Genomic DNA, 7,719 nt, shown 5'->3' with positions numbered 1-7,719 from the left:
CAATGGGGCTTGATATGGTGTCCTTAGGAGCCTGAGAGGGAAGTGGGGTGATAACTCTGGTGTTAGGGTACCCAGCTGCAAGGGGTGCTTGGGAGGAATTGTTGACAAGCACAGAGAGGGGTGATGTGCCCATGGTCACCCAAGCAGGTCAGTTGCAGAAGCTGAACCCAGGTCTCCTGACTTCCAGCTCAGTGCGCTATCTATGGGATCATGCTGTGTCTCTGCTGACAGTACATCAGACAGGAAATGCAATTGTCTGACATGGTCACCTTGCTCTCACACACATCCTCTCCTCGGTAGGGTGCTCTCATGAGTGTTCTTTCCAGACCTGCAAGAGGGTGCTTCTGAGACTGCAGCATAAGCTGGAACTGAGCAAGCCACCAGAAGGCTGTGGGACACTTTCATGATGCAAAACGCAGCAGGTACTACGATGCTCAGTGTGGTGATTACCTGGACAGAGAGATTGAAAATAGGGCCCAGTGACTTTGGTTTTTATAGTTTGGCTCCCTTTCTTTGAATCAGAAAAAACAGCTAAAAGAGCAGCAGAGTCCCAGAGTTTTATTAATTGTTAAATACAATCCTCAATGGCTACACAAAGGAGGGTGGACATATGCTGCTTCCTCCTTAGATAGTCTTCTTCCAGTGGCATTAAACTGCCTCTTCAAGGATGTCTGGCTGATATTTGCTTTTGGTGGTGTCTGGGTTTCCATGGAGATCATATTTTGCTTTCTCATGCGAAGCTCTTGCTGGGTGACAGTGGGAAGCCTGGGTAGGGTATCTGCAGAACCACTTTGCAACCTTTTTCCTTCTGTAATGGGGTTAAGTCTGGCTTGGATCCCTGCAGGGAGGGAAGTAATGCAGCTCTGTTAATGCACACCAGAAAGGGAAAGAGCCAGTGTGATTCCAGGCTGCTTCTGGAGCTGAGAGAAATTCTCTTTCCTGTCTATGCTGCTTCCCGAGAGGCCGAGGAACTGTTTGGAATTGTTGGTTTTAGTTCCTTCACTCTGAAGAGTTTGTGTTTTCACTGTACCCTGAGTAACAGGAGATCCCATCTCTGCTATGCTGAAGAGCTGGAGCTAGTCTGGACTATCTGAGGGAGGGATCTCTGTAGCTTAGACGCTTACACCCAGATCCTCTTCCTAGAAGGCAGGCTCGTACCCAGGCTGTTCTCAGGACTTCCTCCAGGCCTGGAATCCTTCTCTCCTCCCTGAGCTGCAGCTCCTGACTTCCCATCTAGAAGCTGATGGGGACGCCCCTCTTCCTTCCCTCCCCTCATGGCTGCATAGTGCGAGAGCTAAAGAACAGACAGCACAGAAAGCAACTCTGCAAGAAACTGCTCCAGGCTTAGAACCCTGCTGTAGGCTGGGGGAACGTGACACCTGAAAAGTTGCAGCTCCCTTGTTCTGTAAGCTGCTCAGAGTAGCCTCAAAGCCCATCCCAACTCTGGCGCCCTGGACCAGGAACTCAAGTAGCATCTCTAGATCTGAAAAAGGACCTCCACTGAGTTCCTCCCCAAGAAAGGGGCACTGCAGGGGGAAAGTACAGGGGCAGTGGCACCAAGAGTCCTGCACTGTCAAATGGCTTTCCTTCGCGTGGTACGTCCTAGGGATCAGCATTACTGGAGGGCCTAGAGCCACCCTCACCACCCCGAAAGCTGGAGCAGTGACCTCCTCCTCTTCTGCCATAGTGCTGAGTGCCTCAGCACGAAGAGAGACTCCCAGTGCCCTGTCCTCTTACCACTGTGCTCGAGGGAAGGGCAGAGAGGAACCAAGGTTTCTGCAAAGACTGGGCCCGGCTGAGACCCAGCAAGTGCACTGACATTAACGCACAAGATATTACACCTTCTCCCCAGACACCTGCAGAGAAACAGAATTTACAGACAGGGCTTCTTCCTCTTCTGGGGGAAGCACAGGAAAGCAAATTCAGACCCTTCCAGGGTGTTGGATACAAATCTCAAGTTCCCCCGTGTTTATGGCATGCAGTGCTGATTGCACGGCAGTCAGAATGGCACAACGCTAACTTCTCCATCTACCCAAATGCTTCCTCATCTGTAAAAACCAAAACCCTGAAACCAACCTAAAACCAAAACAACCCCACCCAACAAGAGGTTATGCACCAAACACACAGAAGTGCCAGAGCCTCCATGAAGTCTATTAGGGACTTCCCTATTGCGTTTGTGTGGTAATAGCCTCCTGTCCCAGACCTGGACTTTAGCGTCCAAAATCTGGGGGAGGGACATAACTGAAATCCCAGTTCATCCGCTTGGATATTTCTCTTGCTGCCACGTGCAGGATTGATGGGGCCTGTCACTTTCCTCTCTTTGGTGTTCCAACCCTCCCTTTGTGGGGCCCCAGATTTCAATCCCTTGGATGCTAAAGCAGGGGAGAAAACCTTCCTCCTCAGGCTTGCTTCTGGTTCTAAGGCTGCAGTATCAAGAACGGTTTTGCTCTGATTCCCAGAAGTAAGGTTCTCTGCCCTCGGACAATTTGAGATGCTCAAATCAAGTTGGTCTTTGGCTTTCCCCGTGTCTGCCTTCCGTGAGTGGAGCAGGTACTGATACAGAGGTATTCCTTTCTCTGCCTTACTAGAAAGAAACTTCACAAGGTTAAAAGAACTTTTATGAAAAAGAGGGAATATAAACAATATCTTGCTTAGAAACTCAAACAGGCTTTGCTTTGGTAAGGAAAATATGAGAAACAGTTCTGATTTAAGATAGGCCGATTTAAACTCAGTCAACCAATCCAATAATGTAATAACCAAACTTTTCCTCTAGCTTGCCGATTGCTTGGGTTCTTTTGTCTACAGATGTGTATGACACTTGCGAGATAAGAGGATGTTAGGAGAAGCTTGTTACTCCAGTCGAGGAAACACAAAGATCAAGCCTTCCACATCTTTCGTACACCAGCTCCTCTTAGCCGACTTGCTTTGGGGTTCCTTGTACTCACAGACTTTTGGTTAATATTCTCGCATATGAAGGGTTAGGAGAAACCTGTTTATTACAGCGAGAAACAAAAGACAGCTGTGTAGAAAATTTCCGCCCTGTGACTCTTAAACAATCCGTTTTCTGATTGTTTCCTTGGTCATGGTGTTTGGTTCCCTTGCCAGGAAGAACTTAAACCTTACCTTTACCTATATATTTATGATCGTTTGAGTTTATATGGAAGTCACTCAGATGCTCTCCTTCTCATGGTTAGGCAGCAGTATAATCCAAGAAGAATGTTTGTATGTGCATGAGGGAATGTCGACCTGTACTACCGCTTCTTAGCCTTCCTAAGTGTCTGGTATCAGATGTAGATAGAAAACTGCTGAGTGATCACTTGTTGTCTTGGGCTGGGTGGGGGGCTTTGGGTGGGCAGGATCCGGGACAAAGTAGGGATGTTAGTCAGTTGACCACACTTGGCATCTTACAATGAAGGGATGAAGAGCGTGATATTGAGTTGACACTTAACGCTTCTGTCCTCCCCCCCGCAAAAATTAATAACTAATAGCTCTTGGCACTGAGGCCAATTACACTATGGGAATTCGATTATTAGCTAAAATTTGGTTTCTTACTCATATTATAAAAGTCGGAGTTAGCGCCGTCCACCTAGGAACGTTGTATTCGGTAGTTGTGCGTTCTTGGTCCAGGCTAGCGTCTGATTTTCTGGCGGTGCATGTGGGTTGGTATCCGTAGCTTTCCTAGTTTCTCAGTCTCCCGCCCCTTGGAATTTCCGGGTTGAGAGCCTCGTGGCCTTGGATGGGCAGATTTTGTTGGGGTGGTGAGTTGTCGGGTACAGCTCACCCTCTTTTTTTGTGAAGGCGAGACAACTTTCCGGCTTTTTCCCTGGGTTAACTTGAGCAAGTCACTAGCACAGCATCTGGACCCTGCTAGATTCTTGTACAGGCTTCGTGAACGTTGTCACACTTGCGCACTTTTGTGCTGTCTATTGCTGGCATGAACTGCAGCAGGTTGGAGGTGGGCGTACTGGTCAGGCGCAAATGGCGCGAGAGCGATAGTAGTGAACATGGAACTGATTTCCCTTAACCGAGGCGGCCCTGTGTTTTGGAGCTACTGCTGGTAATGGGGCAGGTTTACCCAATTGACGCAATTATTTGGACGGAAACAGTCACAGTATGTATGGGACGTGTTTTGCAGGTGTTGGGACGCATTCGTGGCTTGGGCAAACTTTGATGCGTTAGAGCACTTTCTTTGAACTGTTGTTGCTTTTATCGTGATGCTTCTTGCTGTATGCCAATACTAAGATGGAGCACCCCGCCAGTTGGAGAAGGCGTGTCAGGTGATAGTGTGGTAATCTAGCGTCAGTCCAGCTGAACTTAGCGGCTACATCTTAGTCTGTCGCAAACCTGACATTTTGCGTCAAATCTGGGTTACTGAACTCTCCCAAGTCATACGCTTTGTGGTATTTGGGCTGCACGGAGGTCAGGTGGAGGTAATTTTCTCTTTAGGGGACTGACCTCCCCCTTTCCTCTCTGCTTTGGTGTCCCCAACCTCCCTGGGTGGGAACCTCAGATTCCAATTCCCTGGATTGCTAAAGCAGGTGGGGAAAACTCCTCTTCTCCTTCCTTCCCGCCTTGCACAGAATCTGTGTTCGTTTCTATACTTCCCAAGCGATAAGGTTTTTCTCCTAGGACCATTGAGATGAAATGCACAGTCTTGGTTTGCTTCCCTCCGTTTGTTTTGCTCTCGTAGGCAGTAAGGATAAAAACTTCACACAGAGAACAGAGAGATTCTTGGGTCTCTTTCCCTCGATAGGTCTCTGCTCTTTCCTGGACCCCATAGGAAAATAGCCACCAGCTGGCTTCCTTGCTTCCTAGGGAAGAACGTTTACAGGTTTAAAAGAAAAACTTTGTTATAGACAGAGAGAGCGAATATAGAACTTGTGCTTAGAAATCATAAGGCTCTTGCGGGTTATAAGAAATTAAGAAACAGTCTGTTACGGGTTAGGTGTGCATTAAACCAGACACAAATTACATTACAGGTAATTAACAAAGCCTCTATGTCTGGAATTACTTCGCAGGTGCTGCGTGGTATTTAACGTGTTTAGGAGAAGTATTCGGAGAGAATAGAGTATTACTTGTTTCTTCAAGCTTAGAAACAAAAGCTGAGTATACAAATTCCCGCTGATTTAACAATGCCAGTTCGCTGATTGGGTTCCCTTGGTCAGGTGTTTTGGTTCACCCTTTCAGTGTAAAGAAACTTAACCCTTAACCTTATCCTATTCTAGTTATGAAGATAGCCCTCTGGCAAGCGTTTGGCAATGGTCGACAGCTACCCGGGCAGTCATGTGGGAATCATATTTTGGGTATGGTGTGGCCAATCTCTGTGCGGGACTGCTGTGATGCAATGGTAGCCACCAAGCAATCGTTAGCTGGTGCTAGGAAAGGTTTAATGTGACTCTGGAACACGTGCAGATGATAGGTGCATGGCTTTGCTGCAATGGTTCCCTAAATGTGGGGGGGCCTAGATGGATACCCATATCCTATCTTGGCCCAGAGGCCAGGGCACAGTACGTAAACCGCAAGGAGGTACTTTTCAATGGTGCTGCAAGAACGGTTGGATCACAGGACGTGCTTCCCACTCACGTGAGGAATTGGCAGTGGAGGGTTATGACGCTACGCGTCTTCAGGAAGCGCTACTTCTGTTTAAATGCTGCAGCAAGGGAATTTATTCCAGCCAGAAACTAACCGTTGGGGGATGTTGAAGGCCCTGTAGTTATCCTGGGGGACCAGCTTTTACCCTTGATGATGTTCTCATTGAAGCCATACAGAGCAGCCCTGGACAGTGGTCAGGAGCTGTTCAATACGGCTTGGCAAGTGTCAGGATGGTGGTAGATGTCTGCATTGTGAGGTGTTTTTAAAAGGGAAAGTGGCGATCATTACTTACTCGTCAGGACTCCTCAACCTAACCATTGTCCCTTTGTTATTCTGCTTGCTGTGTTGTGGGCTCCACAGCTCTCTGAGAGTAATGGGGAGACCTTATATGGGTGGTGGGAGCTGGAGGCAAATGTCTGATTCGAGCAGGTCAGACACCAGGGCGATTAGACAGAGCACACCAGAGAAGGCGGGTGCGTAATCAGAGAAGCATTTGAAAGGGAAGTCTCAGAACTGGCCCTTTTGGTACAGATACCCTCTTATGTGACTGCTTAGTGTTTTTTTCCTTGATGAACCTCCCCTTGATTGGACTCATTGTTCCTGTTAAGAACCCACCCTTCCCCTTATTTAGCTTGCTGAAGGACATAAGTCAGTATCATTAAAATCGTGTATTCTTGTATAAAAAGTCTTCTGTAATTGTTTACAATCATGTAGTTCTTTCTTAAAAGTCATTCCTGTTTAAGCAACCCACCCTACCCCTTATGGATGTATTTCTTCTATTAAAATGTAATTATAAAAGAGGCAGAGAATTATCTAAGGTATCTGCCTGCTGTTGGTTGGGTGAGAAGATGGAGGGAGCGAAAAGGCATTTAAAGTCTTTCAACATAAATGAAGCCTTTTGCTTGGACTGTGTTCAGCGGGTGGTGGAGTGAGGCGGGTGCAGAAAGCCTTCCCCCAGCATTTTATCCGTTTGGTGAGGGAGATATTGGAACATGGGGGCTTTGCGGCGGCGGTTAAAATGGTCGCGTGCGGCACTCTGTAAGCCCGTGCTCTTCCTGAAGACCCGTCCCATGCATTGGGGGACTATCGTTTTGTGCACGCAGCAGCTGCAGCGTAGATCCGCCACGGGTGATCTTCGCTGCCTACACCTCTCATTCTCGGGTGTCGTCCTCTGTCTGCCGTTCATGGTTGGTATCTTTCCTGTTACTTTGCTAGCAGTCTTCACTCTTTTGATGAGCTCTGTATTTGCAGTGTACTTCTATGATTTCTAGAGGCATATTTCAATTCGTGGTTCTCTTATTTGCTTATTGGTAAGCTTTGGTGTGCATGGGAGGCGGGACTTATGTGCATGCATGGTGGAGGGAAACAGGGAGGAAGTATGTAAAGATACATTTACGAATAATTGCTTGTGGTCTTTAACAGTTACTAACCATATCCTTAATGCAATGGTGATTTCACTACAAGGTCCGCCTTCATTTTGCATCGTTTTTTTATTGAGTGGCCTGTGGCTTGGTGTGCTAGATGCTCCACGAGTGTGGTGTTTGTTGTGTTTTCAAGCGCCTGGTAAGGGCTTTCTGTTTGATTCTCCGTGTTCATATACACGTGATCTATGATGCTTGTTTCTGTTAGAGGACAGCAAACTCCAAACCCCTTTTCCCCTCCTCTCCTGAGTGGTTCTTCATGTCAGATCATGAGTATGATCCTCCTTCCCCCGCCGCACTGCGTGGCTCTTGTATTGAGATTCACTGCTCGCAACGTGAGTCTGCGATCTATTCTCTCACGCTACCAAGACCCTTGCTCGCCATCTGTAACGAAGTGCTTTTTTGCGTGGACTGCTAGCGTGGAATGATTTCTAGTTGATTCTGTGGGGCAAAAGCGTGTGAATGTCTCGGGTATGCCCTTCGGTGGCCTACTGCTAATTGTTGTGCTTTGAGCTAAGGTCGAGTTTCATACGGCGCCTTCATTTTAAGAAATGACAGGACTTGTGCAGTTTGGTAGGGCATATAAGAGTTTTTGGCATTGTTCTCTCGTACTCACTGTTGGCCCATACAGTTAATACTTAATATCATTTTTTATTTTTAGGTCCAGTTTTTTCATTTCAGCACTGTATCATACTGTCATGCTTTG

General features: G+C 47.3%; 1 long non-coding RNA gene across 1 annotated transcript in view; it reads right to left on the bottom strand.

Annotated features, from left to right (window-relative positions):
• Window positions 1–543: 543 nt before the first annotated feature.
• LOC116827130 (uncharacterized) overlaps window positions 544–7,719 on the bottom strand; it is a 16,687-nt gene continuing 9,511 nt past the window's right edge. The window contains exon 2 of the long non-coding RNA XR_012654926.1: window positions 544–838. This is a non-coding gene — a long non-coding RNA (uncharacterized LOC116827130). The remainder of the gene's footprint in view (window positions 839–7,719) is intronic.

The sequence above is a fragment of the Chelonoidis abingdonii genome, unplaced genomic scaffold (assembly GCF_003597395.2).
Source record: "Chelonoidis abingdonii isolate Lonesome George unplaced genomic scaffold, CheloAbing_2.0 scaffold0001, whole genome shotgun sequence".
Classification (NCBI taxonomy): Eukaryota; Metazoa; Chordata; order Testudines; family Testudinidae; genus Chelonoidis; species Chelonoidis abingdonii.
The sequence above is the reverse complement of the archived record's forward strand: the minus strand, read 5'-3'. Positions and strand labels throughout refer to the sequence as shown.